This window comes from Bufo bufo, chromosome 2, assembly GCF_905171765.1.
Source record: "Bufo bufo chromosome 2, aBufBuf1.1, whole genome shotgun sequence".
Classification (NCBI taxonomy): Eukaryota; Metazoa; Chordata; class Amphibia; order Anura; family Bufonidae; genus Bufo; species Bufo bufo.
The window spans coordinates 463,171,947-463,189,141 of record NC_053390.1 but is presented as its reverse complement, the minus strand read 5'-3'; positions in this window follow the sequence as shown (position 1 = coordinate 463,189,141).

Genomic DNA, 17,195 nt, shown 5'->3' with positions numbered 1-17,195 from the left:
GGCAAGTTCTCTTGTTTTGGCCAAGGCTTAAACCTTGAACAACCTGTGGGATGTATATTCCCAAACGGAGTTCTCCCATGTGTGTATATTTGTAATGCAGATGGGCTAGGATTGCTAGCAAAGTATTTTTAGATTGCTGCTTCTGTGAAAGAATGTCCTGTACCTTGGCCTTGAACATGGTCAGGATAACAATACCTCTATTGAAGGCGCCTCATCTCTCAATGTGCTGTCCTCATGGTTGAATGCCAAAAAGGGGTCAAGCAGAATATATATGGTTATTACAGAAATATGTGAGAACCATCTGTCTGCTCTGCAGTCAGAGACTAATTGTAGCCCATATCAGTTGTATCCTGATATGATTCTTCTATAGACTAATGTTTAGAATTAAAGGAATGTGCTCATGAAACAATTCATTAATATATTTTCCTGGCCACAAAAAAAAAAAAAACGTTGAACCTTGAAAGTCAATGTGTCTTCATTTCTATCAATTTTGTCTTATGTTACATTGTTCATTAGAGTAAATTATATATATTTTGGGAAATATGTTTTCATGTTATTTGCTTTACTAGTGTTTATAAATGGATAGCACACTGAACTATTTATTTCAATAGGGCCATGCACACATCCATATTTTTCATTGATCTGTGGGCCCATTCCGCAAAACTCACCGCAGGTCCTATTCCTGTCTGTTTTTGGATATCTGACTATCCCACTGAAGTCTATAGGGGCAAGAGTCTTACTGGAGTTTCAACTACCAATAAAAGGATATAAATACTAAAACATAGCTTTTAATTGATGTTTATAAATATTTCACAATACAGTATAAACAAATGGAAACAATGAAAAATCTGATCTCCAACATAAAGGAACCAATATGCTGGGATAGATGGCTGTAAAGGGTTGGAGGGTGGGATGCTATCACATTCACCTTTTTGTGCCCTGAACAACACATTAATGTGGGATGGAGTGAGTGTCTCAAAAATGGCAGCCCTGTGTTTAAACCTACTAATACAATTTGTTAGACCCCCATCTCCTAAAATATAAGTAAGGGCAATAAGAGGAAAAGATAATCCACCAATAATAAGATAAACAGGAGAGCTAAGGAGTTCACATCAGCGTTCAGTGTTTCTGTTCTTCTGCTCTGTTATAGAAGCAGGAGAACGGAAAGGACGGAATTGGAACATAACTGAGCCGAATGGAGCCTACGAGCCCCATAGACTATAATGGGGTCCATTAGGTTTCCGCAAAGAAGAAGATTTTTGAAGCGGAGACAAAAGTCCTGCATTTAGGGTCAGCAGTTTTTATCTTTATGGCTGAATAAGGCCATCTCCTTTGGCTGCTTTATTTAAATGGTTACTGTTTTTGCATGTATATGGTATTATAAGGCTACTTTCACACTAGCGGCAGGACATATCCGACAGGCTGTTTTCCCTGTCTGATCCGTCCTGCCGCTATTTCGCCGTGCCGCCGGACTTCTGCTCTGTCCCCATTGACTGTAATGGGGATGGGGGCGGAGCTCCGGCGCAGCAAGGCAGTTCACGGTGAGAGGCCGCCGGACTAAAAAATCAGACATGCAGTACTTTTAGTCCGGCGGCCTTTCGCCGTGCTGCGCCAGGGCTCCGCCTGTCCTTATTATAGTCAATGGGGACGGAGCGGCGGCACGGCGAAATAGCAGCAGGACAGATCTAACAGGGTGAACAGCCTGTCTGATCCGTCCTGCCGCTGGTGTGAAAGTACCCTAATATTGTTTGCTGTCCCACATTGGGCTAATAAGACAACTCTTTTGCATTGGAGTGCTGCCATTCTCGTTTTTTCTGTGAATATTGTTTGGATACTCATGGTTGCTTAGTGCTGAGGCGCATATACATAGAAGTGGCACACTCCTCACTTAATAACTGCAGAGTTTCAAACCTCCTGAACCTAAATCTGGAGTGAAATGCATTAACATTGCTTACTAGAGTTGTTGCAATACCAAATTTTTGATTCGGTTTCGATACCATAAAAAAGTATTGCGATACTCGATACCACGCGAAAAAATAAACCAAAAAAGCCATGTGCATTCCGCATTTTAAAAAATGGCGAATCATGCAGTTTTTATTTAGTTTTTCTGTTCCGGCGTTCACCGCATAGATTTTTTTTATATTTTAATAGTTTGGACTTTTCTGACGTGGCGATATGTGATATGTTTATTTATTGTTTATACATTTTATATGTGAAATTGGGAAAGGGGGTGATCTATACTTAATATTTTGGTGGGGTTTTTTTTACACTTTTTATTTAATAACTATTTCCCCCCTTAGGGACCAAAACCTGGGATTTTTTTCATCCCTTGTTCTATTCACCCTGATAGAGCTCTATCAGCGTGAATAGGACCTCACACTGTCCCTGATGCTCTGTGCTTTGTGCACACCGCATCAGGGATGTTACCATGGCAGCCAGGGCTTCAGGAGCGTCCTGGCTACCATGGTAACCGATCGGAGCACCAGGCTTACACTGCTGGGGCTCTGATCAGAAGCTGCCACTGCCACTAATGAGGAGGGGTGGAGGGGACCCTGTGGCCACTGCCACCAATGATTTTAATACTGGGGGGTGGGGGGAGGGGGCACTGTGCCACCAATGATTTTAATGCGATTCTGCTGCCGGCACCAGCCTCCTGTATTATGTGTTAAAGACTACTTTATATGGGTCCAGACTTTCAGTATTAGGCTACACAGAGCGGCGCCCAGAGATCTCCCAGCACTTTCAGTATTAGGCTACACAGAGCGGCGCCCAGAGATGTCCCAGCACTATTATTCCTGGGCGCCGCTCCGTTTGCCCGCTGTGCCCGATTACGGTCTCCTCTCATGCTCCATATGCTAATTACTATCGGAGCAATGGGGAGGAGACATCAGCTTCTCTAGTGGACGTTCCTTCTCCCTGGCTGTAGCGCTGTCCAATCGCAGTGCAGCGCAGGGAGAAGGAACACCCACTAGAGAAGCTGATGTCTCCTCCCCATTACGCCGATAGTAATTAGCATATGGAGCAGGAGAGGAGACAGTAATGGGGCATAGCGGGCGAACTGAGCGGCGCCCAGGAATAATAGTAAGTGCTGGGACATCTCTAGGCGCCGCTCTGTGTAGGAAAAGTCCTATCATTGGTGGCGCAGTGCGCCCGCCCCTCCTCCGCCCCTCTCTCCGTTCATTGGTGGCAGCAGTAGCAGCACAGGGGGGAGGGAGAGACTGCTTCCTTCTTCCCTGTGCTGATGAGAGAACATGAGCGCGCTGACAGCAGCGCTCTCATGTTCAGAGATACTAGACTGCGCAGCAGCACAGCCCAGTATCGAAAAAAGTATCGATTGGGTATCGAAATTTCGATACCCGCAACAACCCTATTGCTTACCACACCCACTTTTCAAAAACTGGAATGAGTGGTGTAAAAATGCAAAAAGTTTTGTGCAACTAAGCCCAAAAAGTTGCAAATCCCTACTTTGAGACGTTTTGACACCAACAGAATTCTGGAGTGGAGGGTGTGATAAATCCCTTTCAACTGCAATAGTTGCAAACCTCCCTTGGTATTAACATCAGTACAAAAACTTTGGGCTGGAAGCTTCATGGCATGAGTTTCCATGGTCAGGCAGCTGCATGCAAGACTTATATTAGCATGCACAATATAATTATTTATCAATTATTTATCAAGACTCGCATTCCCACACAGCAGTCTTGATTCCTGTGCACCTGAAATGCGCCTAATTTTTAAAAGGCAAGTGCCTCTTAATAGGTTCAAAATTAGGCGCATGTCGGGCAGTTTGTGCACCACAAACTGGAGTCTATGCTATCCTACTGTCACCACCAGATCTCTGAGAAGTTCTGACAGACGTTCTTCAGTACCTCTTGCATGATGTTCTTTTGTTTTGGTTTCGTTTTGTCATCTCTCCTCCCTCTCCCAGCTGTCATCTATTAGCAGTGATCGCCTCCCTTTATATCCCCTCCCATACTGCTTCACTTTGCGGTTTATACCACTTCCTGGATTGTGCTCACTGCTAGATGCTGCAACTGCTGGTTCCTCAGATAAGTCTATTCCTTTATTTGTGTTTTCCTGTTGGCTTGATTCTGGGTGACCCTGACTCCCTCCGTATTGAGTGCAGGGAGACGGTGGTCGTGTCCCCTCACTATTATAGGGTTTTCAGGTGTTACTCAGTCTAGGTACGGGGGCATGCAACTTTCTATCATTAAGATCTTTGCATGGGCTGAGCAGTCAGGGAGAGCTCTAGGGCTTTTGTAGGGCTCACCCATATGTTCCTTAGTTTGGGATCAAGTCAGTTGGATCTTTATTTGTGACTTCTAGTTTTCTGCAAAACCATCCGTGACACCTACTGGCATAAGTTATAGTAAAACTGGTGGGCTGCGTAAATTGTACATTTTGGGAATATTTTGGGGGAAACTTTGACTGGCCTGCAGAGAGCTCTGATCTCAACCCCATTAAACACATATGGGATGAACTAGGATAGAGAATGTGAATCAGGCTCTCTCATCCAAAATCAGTGTCTGATCTAAAAAATACTTATATATACAGTAACGTGGAAAAGTTGTAGGCAGGTGTGGAAAACATGCTGAAGAGAATGTTTACTTTTCTTTACATGAAGAGACAGAAGGATCTGAGCAAGCCTACATCCAGAGATGTTCTGTTCTACAAGATGTTTGGAACAACATCCCTGCCCAGTTCCTTGAAAAACTGTGTGAAAGTGTACCTAGAAGAACTGTTGCTGTTTTGAAGGCAAATGGTGGTCACACCAAATATTGATTAGATTTAGATTTATCTTATGTTAATTCACTTTGCATTTTAATTGCTAAAAATAAACTAACACTATACCTTTGAAAGTCTTCTTACTCTGCAGCAATTTCTCCCACACCTGACTTAAACTTTTGCACAGTTCACTGTATATATACAGTGCATTTGTAAAGTCTGTTGTTTTTCCCCATCATTCTGCACTAGTGCCCTATGATGAGCAAGTGAAAATAGAATGTTAGAAATCTTTGGGTGGGACGGCCAGCTATAGGAAGAGATTTGTTTGTTCCAGGCTTCTTCCATTTAAGAATTATGGAGGCCAATGTGCTCTTTAGAACTTTCGGTGCAGCAGAAATTTTTGTACCCTTCTCCAGATCTGTGCCTCCATACAATTCTGTGTCAGAACTCTACAGGCAGTTATTTCTTCCTTGTGGCTTTGTTTTTGCTGTGATATGCATTGGTAACTGTCAGACTTTATATAGAAAGGGGTGTGTCTTTTTAAATCATGTTTAATCAAATGAACTTACCACAGGTGGACTCTCAAAGATGACCAAGAGAAATAGGAGGCCCCAGAGCTAAATTTCAAGGGTCTGAATACTTATGTCCATGACATGCAATATTTTAGTTTTTACTTTTTATTTGCTAACATTTTTGAAATTCTACAAAGAAAAAAATAAGGGGTTGGGTCAGCACAACCTGCCTGTAGGTGCAGATCGCTATGGCGAAATACATATACAAACGGAAAATGCAAATGTGATCGCACACTACATCCAGCACTCTGCCCTCCATGCTGGATGAGACATTGGTTTATATTTTGGCCAAAGCATAGTAAGCCACTCACCGCGTCAAGGCTGTCTCATGAGTGGTCCCTAACTCTTGTTCCTACCTGTTCATGGGCCATGACAGCCACATAAAATCCAGGGAATGCAGGTCAGCATGCAAGCCAAGTACACTTTGCTTGTAACCCCGTCCGGTGCCATTACAGCTTTCATCGGATCCAGGGATGCAAGTACCAACATGCATGCTGAACCCACCATATACTTCTCCTGGAGCCAAATGGCTAATGGTAGGTTCTATACAAGCAGACTCAGTTTTATACTGACTTTAAAACCAGCCTCAAGGACAGATTAACTGGTCAGGTGTGCAATGACTCCAAGGAGATCGCCACGCCTCCAATATATACTACAAAGAAAAAAATAAGGGGCTGGGTCAGCACAACCTGCCTGTAGGTGCAGATCGCTATGGCGAAATACATATACAAACGGAAAATGCAAATGTGATCGCACACTACATCCAGCACTCTGCCCTCCATGCTGGATGAGACATTGGTTTATATTTTGGCCAAAGCATAGTAAGCCACTCACCGCGTCAAGGCTGTCTCATGAGTGGTCCCTAACTCTTGTTCCTACCTGTTCATGGGCCATGACAGCCACATAAAATCCAGGGAATGCAGGTCAGCATGCAAGCCAAGTACACTTTGCTTGTAACCCCGTCCGGTGCCATTACAGCTTTCATCGGATCCAGGGATGCAAGTACCAACATGCACGCTGAGCCCACCATATACTTCTCCTGGAGCCAGATGGCTAATGGTAGGTTCTATATAAGCAGACTCAGTTTTATACTGACTTTAAAACCAGCCTCAAGGACAGATTAACTGGTCAGGTGTGCAATGACTCCAAGGAGATCGCCACGCCTCCAATATATACTACAAAGAAAAAAATAAGGGGTTGGGTCAGCACAACCTGCCTGTAGGTGCAGATCGCTATGGCGAAATACATATACAAACGGAAAATGCAAATGTGATCGCACACTACATCCAGCACTCTGCCCTCCATGCTGGATGAGACATTGGTTTATATTTTGGCCAAAGCATAGTAAGCCACTCACCGCGTCAAGGCTGTCTCATGAGTGGTCCCTAACTCTTGTTCCTACCTGTTCATGGGCCATGACAGCCACATAAAATCCAGGGAATGCAGGTCAGCATGCAAGCCAAGTACACTTTGCTTGTAACCCCATCCGGTGCCATTACAGCTTTCATCGGATCCAGGGATGCAAGTACCAACATGCATGCTGAACCCACCATATACTTCTCCTGGAGCCAAATGGCTAATGGTAGGTTCTATACAAGCAGACTCAGTTTTATACTGACTTTAAAACCAGCCTCAAGGACAGATTAACTGGTCAGGTGTGCAATGACTCCAAGGAGATCGCCACGCCTCCAATATATACTACAAAGAAAAAAATAAGGGGTTGGGTCAGCACAACCTGCCTGTAGGTGCAGATCGCTATGGCGAAATACATATACAAACGGAAAATGCAAATGTGATCGCACACTACATCCAGCACTCTGCCCTCCATGCTGGATGAAACATTGGTTTATATTTTGGCCAAAGCATAGTAAGCCACTCACCGCGTCAAGGCTGTCTCATGAGTGGTCCCTAACTCTTGTTCCTACCTGTTCATGGGCCATGACAGCCACATAAAATCCAGGGAATGCAGGTCAGCATGCAAGCCAAGTACACTTTGCTTGTAACCCCGTCCGGTGCCATTACAGCTTTCATCGGATCCAGGGATGCAAGTACCAACATGCATGCTGAACCCACCATATACTTCTCCTGGAGCCAAATGGCTAATGGTAGGTTCTATACAAGCAGACTCAGTTTTATACTGACTTTAAAACCAGCCTCAAGGACAGATTAACTGGTCAGGTGTGCAATGACTCCAAGGAGATCGCCACGCCTCCAATATATACTACAAAGAAAAAAATAAGGGGTTGGGTCAGCACAACCTGCCTGTAGGTGCAGATCGCTATGGCGAAATACATATACAAACGGAAAATGCAAATGTGATCGCACACTACATCCAGCACTCTGCCCTCCATGCTGGATGAGACATTGGTTTATATTTTGGCCAAAGCATAGTAAGCCACTCACCGCGTCAAGGCTGTCTCATGAGTGGTCCCTAACTCTTGTTCCTACCTGTTCATGGGCCATGACAGCCACATAAAATCCAGGGAATGCAGGTCAGCATGCAAGCCAAGTACACTTTGCTTGTAACCCCGTCCGGTGCCATTACAGCTTTCATCGGATCCAGGGATGCAAGTACCAACATTTTTGAAATTCTCTTTTCACTTTCTCATTATGGGGAAACTGAGTACAGACTGATAGGGGAAAACTTGATATTTTTTTTTTTTAGCACAAGCCCGCAACATAACAAAATGTGAAAAAAGCGAACGGGTCTGAAGACTTTCAAAATGCACTATATGTATATGGGAACAAAAATTAATAAATATATATATATATATATATATATATATATTAGAACAAAAGTAACTGGGCACTCTCAGGATATCTGGACCATTTGAAATTTATTAACATATAATAGCATGAATAACTGTACTTACTGACAATGATAATATAAAACTGTAATTTAAAATACCTATCCACTACACCATAAAACACAATATGCAGTAGTCCAATATGGCAAATACTAAGATATAAAATACAAAAATTTGAGGAATAAAATAGAATATTCAATAATTCGTACGAATATTTGGCAGATATTCTTATGGGAAAGTCTAATATTTTAAATTTTTGGCGATAATCCAATGTCCTTTATGTACGTCCCTTTCGATATATAACAGGGATATCCGAAAATAAGCAAAGTCCCAATGCGCAATCAAAGAACAAACTCAAGCGGCGTCCCGCTATTAGCATCCACCAGCAGCGTCCCACTGGAATAGTAATGCAGTTTTTAAATCGCTGGATAATAATTGCTGGATAAAATCGTACGGTCTTACCGTCTCTTTTGATAAGTCGACAAAGATGCAGTTATGGACCTCTGAGTTTGCAGCGCATATCTCGTAGTAAACTCGCACACCGGCAATTGTTTGGCACATGTATTCAGGCCTTCACCATGGAATCAGGCCTTACACATTCTTTTCCAAGTATACCTTTCGTGTGACAGATGGTTCTTTCTTTGCGACTTTCCAGTCAAATCTCCAGCTTCCCAAGTGGTCCAAATGTTGGGGTCCTGTCTAGGCTAGACGCGTTTCGGGGTTTAGAAGTACCCCTTCCACTTGAATACATGTGCCAAACAATTGCCGGTGTGCGAGTTTACTACGAGATATGCGCTGCAAACTCAGAGGTCCATAACTGCATCTTTGTCGACTTATCAAAAGAGACGGTAAGACCGTACGATTTTATCCAGCAATTATTATCCAGCGATTTAAAAACTGCATTACTATTCCAGTGGGACGCTGCTGGTGGATGCTATTAGCGGGACGCCGCTTGAGTTTGTTCTTTGATTGCGCATTGGGACTTTGCTTATTTTCGGATATCCCTGTTATATATCGAAAGGGACGTACATAAAGGACATTGGATTATCGCCAAAAAATTTTAATATTAGACTTTCCCATAAGAATATCTGCCGAATATTCGTACGAATTATTGAATATTCTATTTTATTCCTCAAATTTTTGTATTTTATATCTTAGTATTTGCCATATTGGACTACTGCATATTGTGTTTTATGGTGTAGTGGATAGGTATTTTAAATTACAGTTTTATATTATCATTGTCAGTAAGTACAGTTATTCATGCTATTATATGTTAATAAATTTCAAATGGTCCAGATATCCTGAGAGTGCCCAGTTACTTTTGTTCTATTATATTTCTCTTTTTGAGTGGACTGGGTGAGTCCACTCGACTGAGTGCACCTCTTGGGTCAATAGTTAGTCCAGTGCATCACATCTATTCTCTTTTTTCATATATATATATATATATATATATATATATATATATATATATATATATACAGTGCTGCCCATAATTATTCATACCCCTGGCAAATTTTGACTTAAAGTTACTTTTATTCAATCAGCAAGTAATTTTTTGACGGGAAATGACATAGGTGTCTCCCAAAAGATAATAAGATGATGTACAAGAGGCATTATTGTGGGGAAAAAAAAACATTTCTCAGGTTTTATTTACATTTGAGCAAAAAATACAAGATGTTCCGCACTGTGGAAAATCTCAGAGGACGTGGTCGGAAGCCCAAAGTGACACCTGTGCTGGCAAGGAGGATAGTTAGAGAGGTGAAATAGAATCCAAGGATCACCAACAAGGCCATCCTGGTGAATCTGGGCTCTGCTGGTGGCAATGTCTCAAGGCAGACAATTCAACGGACACTGCACAATGCAGACCAAGGAGGATGCCACTTCTCCAGATAAGGCACACAAAAGCTCACTTGGCCTTTGCAAAAGCTCATCTGGACAAAGAAGAAGACTTCTGGTCTTCTGTGTTATGGTCAGATGAAACAAAAATTAAATTGTTTGGTCACAATGATGTTTCCTTCATTTGGGGTAAAAAAGGAGAAGCCTTCAACCCAAAGACACCATCCCCACTGTCAAACATGGTGGTGGGAACCTAATGCTTTGGGGGTGTTTTTCAGCCAATGGACCAGGGAACCTAATCACAGTAAACGGCACCATGGAAAAAAGAGCAATACATGAGGATTCTCAACGACAACATCAGGCAGTCTGCAGAGAAACTTGGCCTTGGGCACCAGTGGACATTTCAGCATGACAATGACCCAAAACACACAGCAAAAGTGGTAAAGAAATGGTTAGCAGACAACAACATAAATGTTTTGGAGTCCAGAGTCCAGAATTGAATCCAATTGAGAATCTGTGGAGGGAGCTAAAGATCAGGGTGATGGCAAGAAGACCCTCCAACCTGAAAGATTTGGAGCTCATTGCTAAAGATGAATGGGCAAAAATACCTGTGGAGACATGCAAAAAGCTGGTCTGCAATTATAGGAAGCGTTTGATTGCTGTAATAGCCAATAAAGGCTTTTCTATTGATTATTAATAAGGGTATGAATAATTTTGGACTGGACACTTTTTGCTCAAATGTAAATAAAAGCTGAGAAATGTTTTTTTTCCACAATAATGCCTCTTGTACATCGTCTTATTATATTTTGGGAGACACCTATGTAATTTCCCGTCAAAAAATTACTTGCTGGTTGAATAAAAGTAATTTTAAGTCAAAATTTGCCAGGGGTATGAATAATTATGGGCAGCACTGTATATATATATATATATATATATATATATATATATATATATACACACACACACACAAAAAAAAAAAATATATATATATGTATACCTGACCTGGAAAGTGAAAAGATAAAACATCTAAAGGGAGTTAAGATAGTGATCAAAGTAGTGATCACTTACCTGTCATCATCACCATGAGCATCTGCACTACTGGTGCAGTGAGAAAGCCCATTGGAGGCATGAATGACCAGCAATAGTATTCAGTGAGGAAAACAGGTTCTTCTTTGGTCTTACTACTAATTATGGCAGCATCAGAGTTTGCAGGAGGGCTGGAGAACACCTACTGCTAGCATGCATAGTGTGGAAACCCACAGGATCAACAGCAGGTGTGGGGCGCCATTAACTACCATGCCAGTTCCAGTCTGGTGTTCACGGAGGGACATTGACCATCATTTGGTATGTCTAGGACAGGGATGCTCAACCTGCAGCCATCCAGCTGTTGTAAAACTACAACTCCCACCATGTCCTGGCTGTAGGCTGTCCAGGCATGCTGGGAGTTGTAGTTTTGAAACATCTGGAGGGCCACAGGTTGGGCATGCCTGGTCTAGGACATTACAGAACAAGTCCTACTGCCTTTTTTGATTCAGTTAGGAGAAGTGGTGCTAACAAGATTACGCTCTTTGAGGTTTCCAGGAGCTCTCCAGGCCAACTCGATCTCCAGATCTTTCCCCTATCAAGAATGTCTGGCACTGGATGGGGCAATAGATCTCCCATGCACAGCAACTACCTCGGGTGCACTATGGGGCCATGTTAAAAGAACTTGGAATTACATACTACAAGAGAACATCAAGCATGTTTATGACCGTTACCTTGCAAAGTGATAGCCTGTATTAGTGCCCCCCACTAATAATGTGACTCTGCCTCAACATATACTCTGCAGCAGAACCCAAAATATGACCAAACACTACTAGCAGTTTATACTTTGTCAGCCTTTAGCTCAATCGCATTAAGTCCTGACACTTCAGTTCTTCCATGTGGTGTCTGACTGCTGATGTGGTCAAGTATTCTTCCAGATTCAATACAGCATCATGGATCCTAAAGAAATTGTTTAGGATCACACAGGCTTGAATAACTAGAGTCACACTGTCCAAATCCATCTTACTGCAGACATAAATACGATCCATTTGTTGGATAGAATATACAAGGCGCATTCAACAAACCAGCAAGCCTGGGTGAACTGGTAGTTGAATATGCACCTCCTGTTATCCAATAATCTTCTGGGGAATGGTCACAACATACAGTCATGTGAAAAAATTAGGACACCCTTTGAAAGCATGTGGTTTTTTGTAACATTTTTAATAAATGGTTATTTCATCTCCGTTTCAACAATACAGAGAGATTAAAGTAATCCAACTAAACAAAGAAAACTGAAGAAAAGTCTTTTCAAGATCTTCTGTAAATGTCATTCTACAAAAATGCCTATTCTAACTGAGGAAAAAGATAGGACACCCTTGCCCCTAATAGCGAGTGTTACCTCCTTTGGCTGAAATAACTGCAGTGAGACGGTTCTTGTAGCCATCTACCAGTCTTCGACATCGGTCTGAGGAAATTTTACCCCACTCCTCAATGCAGAACTTTTTCAGCTGTGAGATGTTTGAGGGGTTTCTTGCACGTACAGCCCTTTTCAAGTCACCCCACAGCATCTCAATGGGATTCAAATCTGGACTTTGACTTGGCCATTCCAGGACTCTCCATTTCTTCTTTTTCAGCCAATCTTTGGTTGATTTACTAGTATGTTTTGGGTCATTGTCATGTTGCATGGTCCAGTTCCGCTTCAGCTTTAATTTTCTAACTGATGGTCTTACATGTTCTTCAAGCACCTTCTGATACACAGTAGAATTCATCGTGGATTCTATGATGGTGAGCTGACCAGGTCCTGCTGCAGCAAAGCAGCCCCAAACCATGACACTTCCACCTCCATGCTTCACAGTTGGTATGAGGTTCTTTTCTTGGAATGCTGTGTTTGGTTTACGCCAAACATGTCCTCTGCTGTTGTGTCCAAATAATTCAATTTTGGACTCATCTGTCCAAAGAACATTATTCCAGAAGTCCTGGTCTTTGTCAACTTTATCGCTGGCAAATGTCAGTCTGGCCTCGATGTTTCTCTTGGAAAGCAAAGGTTTCCTCCTTGCACACCTCCCATGCAAGTTAAACTTGTACAGTCTCTTTCTGATTGTAGAGGCATGTACTTCTACATCAACAGTAGCCAGAGCCTGCTGTAGTTCTCGAGATGACACTTCAGGGTTTTTGGATACCTCTTTTAGCATCTTGCGGTCTGCTCTTGGGGTGAACTTGCTGGGGCGACCAGTCCTGGGCATGTTGGCAGTTGTTTTGAAAGCCCTCCACTTGTAGACTATCTTCCGGACAGTGGAATGTCTGATTTCAAAATCTTTTGAGATCTTTTTAAATCCCTTCCCAGACTCATAGGCTGCTACAATCTTTTTTCTGAAGTCCTCTGACAGCTCTTTTGCTCTCACCATGGTGCTCACTCTCACTTCAACAGTCAGGAGCACACCAAACTAAATGTCTGAGGTTTAAATAGGGCAAGCCTCATTCAACATGCAGAGTAACGATCTACTAATTATGTGCACCTGGTGTGATATACCTGTGTGAGATCTGAGCCAATTTAAGAGGGAATACATGTGAGGGTGTCCTATCTTTTTCCTCAGTTAGAATAGGCATTTTTGTAGAATGACATTTACAGAAGATCTTGAAAAGACTTTTCTTCAGTTTTCTTTGTTTAGTTGGATTACTTTAATCTCTCTGTATTGTTGAAACGGAGATGAAATAACCATTTATTAAAAATGTTACAAAAAACCACATGCTTTCAAAGGGTGTCCTAATTTTTTCACATGACTGTATGTGGTGAAAGTCCAAACCTTTCTTCAGCCACTATGACAAATCATGCTCACAGTCCAGAAGATCTGGGTGGTAGTCATGGATCTAAGAGGGCGAGTGGTTGGACTGATGCTTATCATTCATTCTGGAATCCCTGAAGATGCAACCCAATATCCTCAAATACAAACGGTTAACTACTGTCAGCCAAGGCCAACAGCATTACCAAGAAAAAACTGCTTGTAAGTAAAGTACTGGGAATATGAGTGTGACAGCTTCTTAAAGGGAATGTGTCATCAAAAAATGACCTGCTGTTTAAATCACTTTTTTACCTATAACATATTTTAAAGAATTTTTGATTATGTAATTTTTTATTTCCCATGTAACTATCTATATTTAAACAAAAAAGATACTTCTTGGTTTGTACAGATTACTTTACTGCAGTTAACCCTTTCTAATCCTGCCTGTAATGATATCACCTCTGTGTATAGATAAGACAGGATCCACCATTCACAATAGGCAATTGTCAAAGCTTAGCTATTCTTTCCTTTTACAATGACCTCTGCCCAGGTCACAGAGCATGCCTAGAAAACTCTCTCATAGAAGTCAATGAGGTCCCGTCCTGTCCATTGTGTCCATGGCCCATGGGGCTGCCATAAAGCAATTTTCTGAATGCTTTCTAAATGCTGTTAATAATAGCTCTGGCAAGATGGCTGCCCCCATAATAATGTTCAGGAAATAGACAAAATAAATCTGCAATCAGAAAATAAAAACAGAAAAAAAGAATGTGATACTATCTGATTTTAACTGGCAGATAAAATTTTTAGTGACCATTTCCTTTAACACGCTTTCCATCCATCACCCTGATGCAGTTACATAACTTCACAGAATCCAGAAAGTCGTCATCATTTTGGTGCCAGTCTTGTGCTATGGGCTGTGGCATCATGGTCTCTCTGAGTCACGCTCAGATTACTTTGCAGGTCACTTGGATGATCTGCTAAATAGTGGATGTCCTCAGCAAGAACTGAAAGTTCAGTGACTGGAATTACCGTATTTTTCACCCAGGACAATAAGAAAAAAATATTTTTCATTAGACCTCAGATCAGACCCCAATGTGCATGGCCCCTAATCATACCTAAGCTAATAGCCCTAATATAAATAAGATTCAGACCTCAGATCAGACGCCTATGCCTCAGATCAGCCCCCAGCGTTCAGCCATATATCAGACCCTAGCTATCAGCCATCAGTCAGCCCCCAGCCATCAGCCTCATGTCAGCCCCCAGCCATCAGCCTCATGTCAGCCCCCGCCTTCAGCCTCATGTCAGCCCCCAGCCATCAGCCTCATGTCAGCCCCCGCCTTCAGCCTCATGTCAGCCCCCAGCCATATGTCAGCCCCCAGCCATCAGCCTCATGTCAGCCCCCAGCCATCAGCCTCATGTCAGCCCCCAGCCATCAGCCTCATGTCAGCCCCCAGCCATCAGCCTCATGTCAGCCCCCAGCCTCAGAGCAAATAAAGTAAACAAATCAACTTACCTCTCCTGCTCCGGACATCGCCGATCCGCACCTCCAGTGCGCTCTGTCTTCTTCCTGCTGCGGTTGTGCTGTGACCCGACGTACACAGCGTGAGGTCACAGAGTGCCCTCATGTTGTGCACAGCCACAGCACATTCGAGGAACAGGAAGCGGGAGCCTTCCTGGTCCTCCGGTACTCATGAGCGCTTCCATAATGGAAGTGCTCATTAGTATTTGCCCCATAAGACCCAGGGACATTTTTACCCCACTTTACTGTAATTCCTTTTCACAAGGAATCTGTAATAAAATATTAGAAGTTTAATCTTTTGTAATCCGTACTGCTTGATCTACACTCACCTATAGAATTATTAGGAACACCTGTTCTATTTCTCATTAATGCAATTATCTAGTCAACCAATTACATGGCAGTTGCTTCAATGCATTTAGGGGGGTGGTTCTGGTCAAGACAATCTCCTGAACTCCAAACTGAATGTCAGAATGGGAAAGAAAGGTGATTTAAGCAATTTTGAGCGTGGCATGGTTGTTGGAGCCAGACGGGCTGGTCTGAGTAAACCAGTGGGCAAGTACACGAACACATATGTGTTCGTGGACTTGCCCACTGGTTTACGTTGGGAAAACCAAACGGGAATTTAGAAGAAGGGTAGGCGAGCATCTGGGCGACATCAGAAACAAAAGGGATAAACCTATAGCACGCCATGTAAATGAACACCACAGTGGAGATGCCAAGACACTAAAATTTCAAGTGATTGAGGTGGTCAGACAGTCACCCGGGGGGGAGACTGGGATAACAGAATCTTGAAAAAAGAAGCCCAGTGGATTTATAGATTAAAAACTGTCCACCCATATGGACTCAATGAACAAATCTCCTATACATGCTTCATTTAAATCCCTTCTTTTTAGTAAAGTCTCCAGTCATATAACTACAAACATGGGATCCATTTTTAAAAAAACTACAAATAAAGACTAGGAATCTAGCTTATATCGGAGCCGGAATAGGCTCTAATGGTCTAATATATCTTATCACTTTCCCTTTATCAAACTTAAACATCGATGAAAATATCATGATTCCATCGTTACTTCCTTTATTAATATCTAATTTGCAGAGTATTTAGCCCATATGAACCATAAAATAACATCTTTATAACATCCAAGTCATCTGAGTGGAAACAGGAAGCAGTATCGGGCGATGCGTTTCACGAACTGCCATCCGCTTGCGTTCCACAGACAGGAAGTTGTGGTCATATGATCTCTAAACCTTGCGATCACATGACCGGATGTGACGTATCGGGACATCGGCATACTAGAAAATAGCAAGACCGGACTACAGGTACGTCACACACGTGGCACCCACCACTAACACCAATGAGGATACCGGTATGACAACACACCCACTGAGACATCATCTACCTAATCAGAGGGGGCGTTCCGAAATACTTGGCGCCAAAAGTCGGCTATTTAAACTCTGCCTTAATACACAAGGGGTTGCATATCATCAGCCTCTGTCACCGCCAGAATCTTTAGCCACCATCCTTCGGCTATGGGAATATAAAGTCCCCTGACGAACCAAGTTCTTTTACTTGGGGAAACGCGTCGGGACATTTCACTACCGTCATCTTTAGGACGATTCATCCTGTCCTTTAGAACAAGCAGCCCACTGTGAGCTAGCACCTTAGGGTCATGTAGGGGTAAGTAAAGGGCCTAGTCACTAGGTATCTATAAGGATATCCGACCTGCAGCCCTCCACTGATAACACATCTATCTCTTAAGGATATCTTCTAACCGTAAGTGCAATATCCGTCTTACCTATTATTTATAAATTATTCTCCCACTACCCTAACTCCAGAGGTGGGCTTAGCTTCTTTTTGTCTGGCATACAAAAATATACTATCATGGAATATTTGGAATGATGCTTCTTTTAATATAATTTAGTAAAAGTTAAATTT